At 35.0% G+C, this 13,003-nt stretch overlaps 1 long non-coding RNA gene across 2 annotated transcripts; it reads left to right on the top strand.

The window, feature by feature from the left end:
• The first annotated feature begins 400 nt into the window (after window positions 1-400).
• Window positions 401-11,793, top strand: LOC143679460 (uncharacterized). 2 transcript variants are annotated; one of them, XR_013173785.1, is made up of 3 exons: window positions 401-686; window positions 9,779-9,895; window positions 11,461-11,793. It is a non-coding gene; the product is annotated as an uncharacterized LOC143679460 (long non-coding RNA). The 2 variants fall into 2 exon arrangements; XR_013173784.1 differs by having other exon boundaries at window positions 401-756.
• The last annotated feature ends 1,210 nt before the right edge of the window (window positions 11,794-13,003 follow it).

The following is a 13,003-nucleotide window of genomic DNA, read 5'->3' as shown; positions in this document are numbered from 1 at the left end:
TTCCCATCACTGTTCTTTGTCTTTAGGGTTAGCCTGGTTGCTCTGAGTGCATATTTTTCTATAAAATATTTAGTATAAATGTTTATATTATAATACCAGACAAAAATTCTGTTCACCTTTTAATAGTATTTCATCAAATATATAAATTTTGGGAAGAACTGTTACATTTATTGCATCTTCCTATACAAGAACATTGTAGGACTTTAAGTTTAACATGTTATTCTTATTTTTCCTGAGGTATTTTACCTTCTTCATTGTTGGTTAATATTACTATAAAATTTTGTATTATTTTTAATGTGCTCCTAGCTTGTTTGATATATTGAATAAAATTAACCAATAACCATATAAATATTTAGCCTTTATTTATTTTCTCTTTCTAAAAGACGTACCTCAGATTTGATTCTCAGTTGATTTTGGATCTTTCGAACAGATGCTGGCCTGATCGGAGCTAGAATTTCAACCCCTCTCACTACAATAACAAATAGAATCTGACAGTAACCAACACACTCCTGAGGTCGTAAGAAGTAAACCTCTCTTCTGAGCATCTGTTGAACATTTCCCGGTTGTTCAACTTCTGATTTCTATCCATTGACTCATACTGGCAGAATCCAAGGAGAAGCCAACGGCAAAGAGTCCTGGTTTATAGATTCCAAATGCAGAGTCATAGAGCAAAATATGTAAGCTTGGTGAGTGGGACTTAGGGATGCTAGGTAAATGACCAGAATTATCCCTTCCCTTAAGTTTTTCTGGATTGAAGTAAGTAATGGTTTGTTTCTCTGTTAATTTTCTTTTTCATAAAATCAAGCATTATTGATTTAACTCATTTTAAATTTGCTTCTATTTTCTAAATGTTATTCATTGCTTACTTATCCTTGAATTATGTCTCTCTGTTTGCTTTTGTTGTATGATTTTCTTTAGCATTGAATTTGGTTAATTAATTCACATACTGTTTATTGACATAAAATTTGGATGCTATGAATTTTCCTTTTAAAACTACCTCAGCTATGTAAAATATTTGATATATTGTGTTTTTTTATAAATTTTATTTATTTTAGAGAAGTCCTTCAACAGAATTTCACATTTCCTTCTTACCCTAGAAGTGTTTTAAATGAAAAAAAAACAAAAACATGCTTTCACATTTTAGGTGAAACTTTTTATTTTAATTTTGAATTAACTTCTAGTTGATTTTATTCTCATAAGAGAAAACTTTTTAAATATATTTAAAAATGCATCAGGTTTTATTTGTGGCTGTTTATTACATGAATATTTTTTGATGTTTCTTATATGTTTGAAAGAAGTTATACTCTTTTTTTTTTAATTTTTTTTATTTTTATTATTTAAAAAAAGAATTAACAAAACAATTAGAAATCATTCCAATCTACATGTACAATCAGTAATTCTTAATAACATCACATAGTTGCATATTCATCATTTCTTAGTACATTTGCATCGATTTAGAAAAAGAAATAAAAAGACAACAGAATAAGAATTAAAACAATAATAGAAAGAAAAAAAACCAAAAAACCTATACCTCACATGCAGCTTCATTCAGTGTTTTAACATAATTGCATTACAATTGGGTAGTATTGTGCTGTCCATTTCTGAGTTTTTATATCCAGTCCCGTTGTACAGTCTGTATCCCTTCATCTCCAATTATCCCTTCTCTTTTTTTTTTTTTTTAATTAACGGAAAAAAAGAAATTAACCCAACATTTAGAGATCATACCATTCTACACATGCAATCATTAATTCTTAACATCATCACATAGATGCATGATCATCATTTCTTAGTACATTTGCATTGGTTTAGAAGAACTAGCAACATAACCGAAAAAGATATAGAATGTTAATATAGAGAAAAAATTAAAGTAATAATAGTAAAATCAAAACAAAACAAAACAAAACAAAACAAAAACCTATAGCTCAGATGCAGCTTCATTCAGTGTTTTAACATGATTACTTTACAATTAGGTATTATTGTGCTGTCCATTTTTGAGTTTTTGTATTTAGTCCTGTTGCACAGTCTGTATCCCTTCAGCTTCAATTACCCATTGTCTTACCCTGTTTCTAACTCCTGCTGAACTCTGTTACCAATGACATATTTCAAGTTTATTCTCGAATGTCCGTTCACATCAGTGGGACCATACAGTATTTGTCCTTTAGTTTTTGGCTAGATTCACTCAGCATAATATTCTCTAGGTCCATCCATGTTATTACATGGTTCATAAGTTTATCTTGTCTTAAAGCTGCATAATATTCCATCGTATGTATATACCACAGTTTGTTTAGCCACTCTTCTGTTGATGGAGATTTTGGCTGTTTCCATCTCTTTGCAATTGTAAATAATGCTGCTATAAACATTGGTGTGCAAATGCCCGTTTGTGTCTTTGCCCTTAAGTCCTTTGAGTAGATACCTAGCAATGGTATTGCTGGGTCGTATGGCAATTCTATATTCAGCTTTTTGAGGAACCGCCAAACTGCCTTCCACAGTGGTTGCACCCTTTGACATTCCCACCAACAGTGGATAAGTGTGCCTCTTTCTCCGCATCCTCTCCAGCACTTGTCATTTTCTGTTTTGTTGATAATGGCCATTCTGGTGAGTGTGAGATGATATCTCATTGTGGTTTTGATTTGCATTTCTCTAATGGCCAGGGACATTGAGCATCTCTTCATGTGCCTCTTGGCCATCCGTATTTCCTCTTCTGAGAGGTGTCTGTTCAAGTCTTTTTCCCATTTTGTAATTGGGTTGGCTGTCTTTTTGTTGTTGAGTTGAACAATCTCTTTATAAATTCTGGATACTAGACCTTTATCTGATATATCATTTCCAAATATTGTCTCCCATTGTGAAGGCTGTCTTTCTACTTTCTTGATGAAGTTCTTTGATGCACAAAAGTGTTTAATTTTGAGGAGTTCCCATTTATTTATTTCCTTCTTCAGTGCTCTTGCTTTAGGTTTAAGGTCCATAAAACCGCCTCCAGTTGTAAGATCCATAAGATATCTCCCTACATTTTCCTCTAACTGTTTTATGGTCTTAGACCTAATGTTTAGATCTTTGATCCATTTTGAGTTAACTTTTGTATAGGGTGTGAGAGATGGGTCTTCTTTCATTCTTTTACATATGGATATCCAGTTCTCTAGGCACCATTTATTGAAGAGACTTCTCTGTCCCAGGTGAGTTGGCTTGACTGCCTTATCAAAGATCAAATGTCCATAGATGAGAGGGTCTATATCTGAGCACTCTATTCGATTCCATTGGTCGATATATCTATCTTTATGCCAATACCATGCTGTTTTGACCACTGTGGCTTCATAATATGCCTTAAAGTCAGGCAGCGCGAGACCTCCAGCTTCGTTTTTTTTCCTCAAGATGTTTTTAGCAATTCGGGGCACCCTGCCCTTCCAGATAAATTTGCTTATTGGTTTTTCTATTTCTGAAAAATAAGTTGTTGGGATTTTGATTGGTATTGCATTGAATCTGTAGATCAATTTAGGTAGGATTGACATCTTAACTATATTTAGTCTTCCAATCCATGAACACGGTATGCCCTTCCATCTATTTAGGTCTTCTGTGATTTCTTTTAGCAGTTTTTTGTAGTTTTCTTTATATAGGTTTTTTGTCTCTTTGGTTAAATTTATTCCTAGGTATTTTATTCTTTTAGTTGCAATTGTAAATGGGATTCGTTTCTTGATTTCCCCCTCAGCTTGTTCATTACTAGTGTATAGAAATGCTACAGATTTTTGAATGTTGATCTTGTAACCTGCTACTTTGCTGTACTCATTTATTAGCTCTAGTAGTTTTCTTGTGGATTTTTCCGGGTTTTCGACGTATAGTATCATATCGTCTGCAAACAGTGATAGTTTTACTTCTTCCTTTCCAATTTTGATGCCTTGTATTTCTTTTTCTTGTCTAATTGCTCTGGCTAGAACCTCCAACACAATGTTGAATAATAGTGGTGATAGTGGACATCCTTGTCTTGTTCCTGATCTTAGGGGGGAAGTTTTCAATTTTTCCCCATTGAGGATGATATTAGTTGTGGGTTTTTCATATATTCCCTCTATCATTTTAAGGAAGTTCCCTTGTATTCCTATCTTTTGAAGTGTTTTCAACAGGAAAGGATGTTGAATCTTGTCAAATGCCTTCTCTGCATCAATTGAGATGATCATGTGATTTTTCTGCTTTGATTTGTTGATATGGTGTATTACATTAATTGATTTTCTTATGTTGAACCATCCTTGCATACCTGGGATGAATCCTACTTGGTCATGATGTATAATTCTTTTAATGTGTTGTTGGATATGATTTGCTAGAATTTTGTTGAGGATTTTTGCATCTGTATTCATTAGAGAGATTGGTCTGTAGTTTTCTTTTTTTGTAATATCTTTGCCTGGTTTTGGTATGAGGGTGATGTTGGCTTCATAGAATGAATTAGGTAGTTTTCCCTCCACTTCGATTTTTTTGAAGAGTTTGAAGAGAATTGGTACTAATTCTTTCTGGAACGTTTGGTAGAATTCACATGTGAAGCCCTCTGGTCCTGGACTTTTCTTTTTAGGAAGCTTTTGAATGACTAATTCAATTTCTTTACTTGTGATTGGTTTGTTGAGGTCATCTATGTCTTCTTGAGTCAAAGTTGGTTGTTCATGTCTTTCCAGGAACCCGTCCATTTCCTCTAAATTGTTGTATTTATTAGCGTAAAGTTGTTCATAGTATCCTGTTATTACCTCCTTTATTTCTGTGAGGTCAGTAGTTATGTCTCCTCTTCCATTTCTGATCTTATTTATTTGCATCCTCTCTCTTCTTCTTTTTGTCAATCTTGCTAAGGGCCCATCAATCTTATTGATTTTCTCATAGAACCAACTTCTGGCCTTATTGATTTTCTCTATTGTTTTCAATTTCATTTATTTGTGCTCTAATCTTTGTTATTTCTTTCCTTTTGCTTGCTTTGGGGTTAGCTTGCTGTTCTTTCTCCAGTTCTTCCAAATGGATAGTTAATTCCTGAATTTTTGCCTTTTCTTCTTTTCTGATATAGGCATTTAGAGCAATAAATTTCCCTCTTAGCACTGCCTTTGCTGCGTCCCATAAGTTTTGATATGTTGTGTTTTCATTTTCATTCGCCTCGAGGTATTTACTGATTTCTCTTGCAATTTCTTCTTTGACCCAGTCGTTGTTTAGGAGTGTGTTGTTGAGCCTCCATGTATTTATGAATTTTCTGGCACTCTGCCTATTATTGATTTCCAACATCATTCCTTTATGGTCCGAGAAAGTGTTGTGTAAGATTTCAATCTTTTTAAATTTGTTAAGACTTGCTTTGTGACCCAGCATATGGTCTATCTTTGAGAATGATCCATGAGCACTTGAGAAAAAGGTGTATCCTGCTGTTGTGGGATGTAATGTCCTATAAATGTCTATTAAGTCTAGTTCATTTATAGTAATATTCAGATTCTCTATTTCTTTGTTGATCCTCTGTCTAGATGTTCTGTCCCTTGATGAGAGTGGTGAGTTGAATTCTCCAACTATTATGGTATATGAGTCTATCTCCCTTTTCAGTGTTTGCAGTATATTCCTCACGTATTTTGGGGCATTCTGATTCGGTGCGTAAATATTTATGATTGTTATGTCTTCTTGTTAATTGTTCCTTTTATTAGTATATAGTGTCCTTCTTTGTCTCTTTTAACTGTTTTACATTTGAAGTCTAATTTGTTGGATATTAGTATAGCCACTCCTGCTCTTTTCTGGTTGTTATTTGCATGAAATATCTTTTCCCAACCTTTCACTTTCAACCTATGTTTATCTTTGGGTCTAAGATGTGTTTCCTGTAGACAGCATATAGAAGGATCCTGTTTTTTAATCCATTCTGCCAATCTATGTCTTTTGATTGGGGAATTCAGTCCATTGACATTCAGTGTTATTACTGTTTGGATAATATTTTCCTCTAACATTTTGCCTTTTGTATTATATACATCATATCTGATTTTTCTTCTTTCTACACTCTTTTCCATATCTCTCTCTTCTGTCTTTTTGTATCTGACTCTAGTGCTCCCTTTAGTATTTCTTGCAGAGCTGGTCTCTTGGTCACAAATTCTTTCAGTGACTTTTTGTCTGAGAATGTTTTAATTTCTCCCTCATTTTTGAAGGATAATTTTGCTGGATATAGGAGTCTTGGTTGGCAGTTTTTCTCTTTTAGTATTTTAAATATATCATCCCACTGTCTTCTAGCTTCCATGGTTTCTGCTGAGAAATCTACACAAAGTCTTATTGGGTTTCCCTTGTATGTAATGGATTGTTTTTCTCTTGCTGCTTTCAAGATCTTCTCTTTCTCTTTGACCTCTGACATTCTAACTAGTAAGTGTCTTGGAGAACGCCTATTTGGGTCTAATCTCTTTGGGGTGCGCTGCACTTCTTGGATCTGTAATTTTAGGTCTTTCATAAGAGTTGGGAAATTTTCAGTGAAAATTTCTTCCATTAGTTTTTCTCCTCCTTTTCCCTTCTCTTCTCCTTCTGGGACACCCACAACACGTATATTTGTGCGGTTCATATTGTCCTTGAGTTCCCTGATACCCTGTTCAAATTTTTCCATTCTTTTCCCTATAGTTTCTGCTTCTTTTTGGAATTCAGATGTTCCATCCTCCAAATCACTAATTCTATCTTCTGTCTCTTTAAATCTATCATTGTAGCTATCCATTATTTTTTCTATGTTTGCTACTTTATCCTTCACTTCCATAAGTTCTGCGATTTGTTTTTTCAGTTTTTCTATTTCTTCTTTATGTTCAGCCCATGTCCTCTTCATGTCCTCCCTCAATTTATCGATTTCATTTTTGAAGAGGTTTTCCATTTCTGTTCATATATTCAGCATTAGTTGTCTCAGCTCTTGTGTCTCATTTGAGCTATTGGTTTGTTCCTTTGACTGAGCCATATTCTCAATCTTTTGAGCGTGGACAGTTATCTTCTGCTGCTGGCGTCTGGGCATTTATTCAGATTTCTCTTGGTGTTGGACCCAGCAAGGTTGTAATATTTTTCTGTGAAATCTCTGGGTTCTGTTTTTCTTATCCTGCCCAGTAGGTGGCGCTCGTGGCACACGTTTGTCTGCGGGTCCCACCAGTAAAAGGTGCTGTGGGACCTTAAACTTTGGAAAACTCTCGCCGTCCTGGGGGTTCGCTAGCCGAAACGGCTTGAGCCGGCCCGGGGTCCGAACGCAGGGAGGGTTGCTGGTCGCCGCAGCCAGGGAAAGAGCCTGTCCGAATTTCCTAGTCGGCCCTGGGCAACAAGCGTGGCGGGAGGGCGCCAGCGGCAGCGGCCCGCCCGAGAGAGTGCACGTTCCCCGGGAGTCACGGGTTTGGAAGGGGCCTCCCCCACCCGTCACCGTTCTCTGCGGCCTGGGGGTTTCCGATCCAATTCTCTCAGTTGGTCCGGGGGCTGTGCGTGGTGTGGGCGCCAGTCGCCTTGGTTTCAGGGGACCACCTCTCCAATTCTCCCAGCCGGCCCGGGAAGGGGGAAGAGAGTAACTCCGGCCGCTTGCCACCCCGCCCGGTAAGGCCCGCGCGCCTCGGCGATCTCACCCGAGCTGCTTCTCTCAGCCAGCCAGCCGTTCCAGGATGGGGTACGCTGTCTTTTTTATCTCTGTTGTGGCTTTGGGCGCTTTCTGTATCGTTTCTACTCCCCTAGTAGGTGTCCTGGAGAAGAAACTAAGATCCGCGCGTCTTACTAAGCCGCCATCTTCCAGGAAGTCAAGTTATACTCTTTATAAGATTGGTTTGATATATATATTTTTTTCTTTTTGTTTTCTCTGGTATGACAGCGAGAACTCTGTTACTGGGTCTCCATTTCCTGCCCTGATAGATATTTTTAAGATCTACCTTTCCTTTTTTATATAGTTTACTTCTCTCATGCCCATAAACATTTTTTTACCCACTTGATCTATCTAGGTCTAAGTGAGGATCATCATTTCCTATATGTATCTTTCTATGTTTCAACTTGCAATGATTCCTGCCAAACTATCCTGTGAATAGCTTTTCTAGCTATTACAATTCTGCTGTGTATTGACGCCTAGAAAATCTGTCTCATTTAGAATTTTTTTTTTTTTTGCCTAGAAATTTACTTTGTAGACTATTACAATCACAAGTATTACTTTCCCTTATCTTTGGCATTCTTTTATCCAACCTTTTACTTTTAGTCCTTCTAATCATATTTGTGTGTGTCATATCCAAAGTATAGCTGAATTTTGCTTTAAATGTGAGCTTCATTCTTACCCAATGTTTATTGGTTCTCTATTATAATAATCACAACATTATCTTGTCCCATCTTCCTACCGTCTGCACAACTCCCTTCTAGCATCTAATTTTATTCAGTAGTATTGTCTTATTGAGAGCTATATACTCTTAGATATGATTAGGCTTATTCACAAATTTTAAAAGTAAATGAGGTTATAGTTTGTTAAATGCTGCCAGAAAGCAGCACACCAGACATTGAAAGGCTTTTAAAAAGGGAATGTTTTAAGTTACAAGTTTGCAGTTCGAAAGCCATAAAAATATCCAAACTGAGGTTTTCAGAGAAAGATACCTTGACTCAGGGAAGGCCAAAGTCTGTCACATAGGAAGTCATGTGGCTGACTTCTGTTTGTGATCCTGGTTCTGTTGTTTCCAGCTTCTGGTGACAGTGGTTTCCTCTCTAAGCAACTGTGGGCCTTCACTTAGCTCCTCTAGGACACAACGCTGGCTTCTGGCTTGCATAGCGTCTTATGGGAAGGCACATGGCAATATCTGCTGGGCTGTGCTTCTCCAAATGTCCGTGTCTAGGTATCTGCTCACTCTGTTGGCACTCCAACCATCTCTGAGTGTCTGTGTCTCTGTCAGTTCTGAAGCAACTGTTCTCCAAGCATCTGAGTTTTCCCCCTAATATTTCCGCTTTTGAAGCATTAGTAAACTAATCAAAATCCACCTTGAATGGATGGAGTTACATCTCCATCTAATCAGAAGGTCACAACCACAGTTGAGTGGGTCAATCTCTACAGTAATAATCCAATGAAAGATTTCCACCTTACAATACTGCATCAGGATTAAAGGAAAGGGTTTTCGGTGGTACACAACATTTTCAAACTAGTACAGATGTTATTTGAAACTCAGTTATTCTCTGTGAGGTAAACAAGAATCTTATATTACTCTTCCCTTTACCTGAACCTTCTCTTTTAACTTTTTGCTAATTTTATTACCTCAGTATCATCTTAGGATTTAAACATTAGTCTAAGTATGATCATATAGCTTCCACAGCCATTTCTTAGGTGCATGAGACTCTTATACATTTAGTTTCCGGGGGAGAGAGTCACATTCTCTCTAACATTATATTTTCTGATTTTTTGCATTTTTAAGTATATCCTATAGCTTTAATAATTTAAGGAGAGGTGAGCTTGGGTTACTTTGTTGTTTTATGCTTTGAATATTGCTTCTTGCCAAGGAGTAAGCATTTAAGTGAATTGAAGTAGATTTAAAGTAATTAAGTAAAATTATATATACCTACATATACAAACAGGCAGCTATATAAACACTATGCATTTAATATATATACACATATGTGTTAACATTCAAAACCCAGCAGTGAAAATATAAAATATAAACCAAGGTATAATTTCACGCTTATGCTTCAGCTCCACTCTCTAGGTATAACTACTTCAACTCTTTCTTCATTAGTCTAGAAAAAATGAGATGTATATAAATATCCAATATCCCAATATTATTTATTTTCTGCCATTATTAGCATTGGCCGTTAACTTTATTTTTGGTCTTTCTAGATTACTCTTGAACCTCTAGGCTTCACATTCATGATTTACACAGGAACAAGGAAGAAGGGAAAGAAGAAAATAATTTATGTTTCAATCTCCAGGATTGTGACATATAACCTCTCAGGCGTAAGTGAGGCTGAAAAATCACATTTTTAACTTTTGAAGCATGTAATAACAAGTTTTTGTGGGGTTGAAAATGCCAGGCTAAACAAAAAAAAGGTTTCTCATTACAAATAATTGCATGCAACCTCTTATTTTGTAAACTATTTTTGTAATAAGCATAACAGACTCAAACACACCAAACTCACACATATTTAAATACAAATAAAACTATGATTACTTGAGTAAATTTCTGGACTTTCATTTCTTTCTACTATATCAATTAAATTACTCTATCTTTATGTGTTCAGATCTGATGGCTTGAGTCTCATTTTGCCTTTTTAATTTAGCTCATTAAGGTGTTGGTATCAATATACATTCTTCCTGAAGGTGTTTCCTCTAACAAGAAGATACTCCTTTCCATATATAGATTCAAGGGTATTTGATGAGCCAATAATGGAATACTAAAATGACAAGAGTAAAAACTAGATGGTATATTATTTAATAACAATGTCACAACCAAAAGATTAACTTTACAATGATGGAAAGGAAACAAACGTATCTTTTTTATGTTCTTAATTGAAGAAAAAGAAAGAAAATTTTCCCTAAGAGCAAATGTAAGCCAAAGCACAAAAGAAAGCAAAAATGAAACTATGACATACATAAGACATAAAGCATGATTAGGCACAGATTAAAAGAGCATAAATGTTTCATGAGTATCCAAAGTAGCAGTAGTGGCTGTATTAGTCAAAAAAGACTAGGGTATGTTTCAGTAAAAATTACCATATCAGTGCTTAAAAACAAGTAAAGACAGAATTCTCTCCTGCCATGCCAGAGAACCGGGTTCAATTCCTGGTGCTTGCCCATGTTAAAAACAAAACAAACAACCAAACAAACAAACTAACAAAAACAAGTAAAGATGTTGCATTTTCATTGCCCTTTTTCCCAGGACTTTTATACCTAATATCTTCTGTCTAACTTCTAAGATGACATAGGCTCCCCTACCTGGAATGCCACTGCTTGAGGCAGGAGGAAGAAGAGAATACAAAGAATCAGGTACGAGCTCTTGAATGTTTCCAGTGTTACTTGCAGTCATATCTCTTTCGTCTGAGTTAGTCACATCATCAGTCTTAATATAAACAGCTATTCAAGTGTGATCATCTCCTATGTAAAGAAAGTCAGGAAAATAATTCATAATGGTCTACCACAGCAACAATGCTGATAGATGTTCTGCAACTAGGCGTGTTGAAATCATTGACCATTTGATAGAGATAGGACTCTATCAAGTCTGAGAACTTTATTATTAGAACTACACAAAACTGAAGCAAGAAACTGAAGAAAAGAATTTGATTATCTGTAATGAAACTGATTTTAATTTTCCTTTCTTTTCTTCAGAGATAACTGTAATTTCTTGAATATGGCTTACTCTTTTCTACCTAGAGTTCTTAGTTATTCTATTTCTTCTACTATATGATTGCTGCTGCAAAAAATGTACACTTAGTGTTTGGTATTTGGTATTTAGTTTATTGTTGTGTTTTTAAACCCTCTGAATCTTCAAATGTTGTAACCATGTATTATTTATTTATGTGTAGATCCAGGCAAACAAGAGATTCCAGTTGTCATTTTCAACATTTTTCCAGGACTGGACAAGCTGTAAATATATTTCTCCAAAACAGAAATTTACATGTATTTTTTAGTGAGAAAGAGACTAAATAATGAAAGCCCAAAGCTTATAATAATATATGTAAATTCCTATTATTTTAGATCAATCAGCCATTCATTGCACATGAATCTTATGTGCAATAATGAAATACTTGGGCTAAAACTGGCTCAAAGAATACTTGATGGCATGTTTTCTTCTGCCAATTGACACGGATGCTAAGCAGATAGAAATTGAGTCTAAATTGTCAATCAAATATATGGAAATGCCTCCTTATTAATTGAATAAATAATTGAGTATTTTATAACATCACAGTTGTTGTGATTTGTTATTCATCAAGTGTTAGGGGCAAAGGTTTTATATCTGTCATAGATGGGAGATAGAACTCATTCTGAGACCCCTTACTCATTCTTGTGAATAATTTTGGTGTCAAATAAGAGTGAATTATCACTATTATCTTTGGGAAACTTAAAATTAAATGCAAAATCAGCTAACATGTTTTTACAAGGCTAAAACTGTTCAATACGCTTGCAAAATTTACAGTGAAATCTGAAATTATGCATATGCTTAATGTTGCTGAAATACGACTTTATGAACATTTCATTCCCCTAAAAGTTGAATTTTCCCTCTACATAGTCTTGGAAAATTGCTTTTTTTCTGTTTGAGCACTATCAATTGTAGATAAGTCTTCTTATTCTTAGTTAAGGTTTTCTTATTGATGCCAGCAGATAGGACATTAATGATCATGTTTGTCAATGATAAATTTTATAAAACATGCTATGAAATGTGTTACTTTAATAACTGTTTCATCACTTGATTCAAAAGTAGAGTGTGGGGAGGGGCAAGAGTAGTTCAGTAGTAGAATTCTCATCTGCCATGAGGGAGACCTGGGTTCAATTCCCAGGCCATGCATTTCCCAAGAAACAAGAAAACAAAAGAAACAAACATGCAAACAAACAAAATTCAACAAAAAGGTGCTACAATAGTAAGATACTCACATGGAGAAAGACTGTAATGTGACCCCCACCATACATCATTCAAAAAAAGAAAATGTAGAGTGTGTTTTCATCTGATATAATGTTATGTGTTGGAAAGGAAGATTTTGATTATAGTAAATAAGATGAGAATTAAAATGAGAAAAGAAATTTAGATCATGAGATAAATAACCTCAGTGCCTTTTTCCCACTGGAAGAAAATCAAATAAATCTATATCATATTTATAATTTGAATATAAATCAAAATAAAATCAAATGCAATTTTAGTAACAACATATGTGTATTAATACATTTTCTATCTTTAATTTCCTACAGATATAAGGATGATCATTTAAATACACTTCACAGTTAAAATAAATAATTCAATTTCATCTAGTTTTAGAATTCTTTATTTTTCCTCTTTAAATAGTAATGAAAAGAAATTAACTCCCTATTCTCTGCTTTATATACACATAGCTCCTCCTAGAGTCATATTTTATA

Source organism: Tamandua tetradactyla, chromosome 4 (genome assembly GCF_023851605.1).
Source record: "Tamandua tetradactyla isolate mTamTet1 chromosome 4, mTamTet1.pri, whole genome shotgun sequence".
Taxonomy (NCBI): domain Eukaryota; kingdom Metazoa; phylum Chordata; class Mammalia; order Pilosa; family Myrmecophagidae; genus Tamandua; species Tamandua tetradactyla.
Note: the sequence above shows the minus strand (reverse complement) of the source record. Positions and strands in the feature narration are given on the sequence as shown.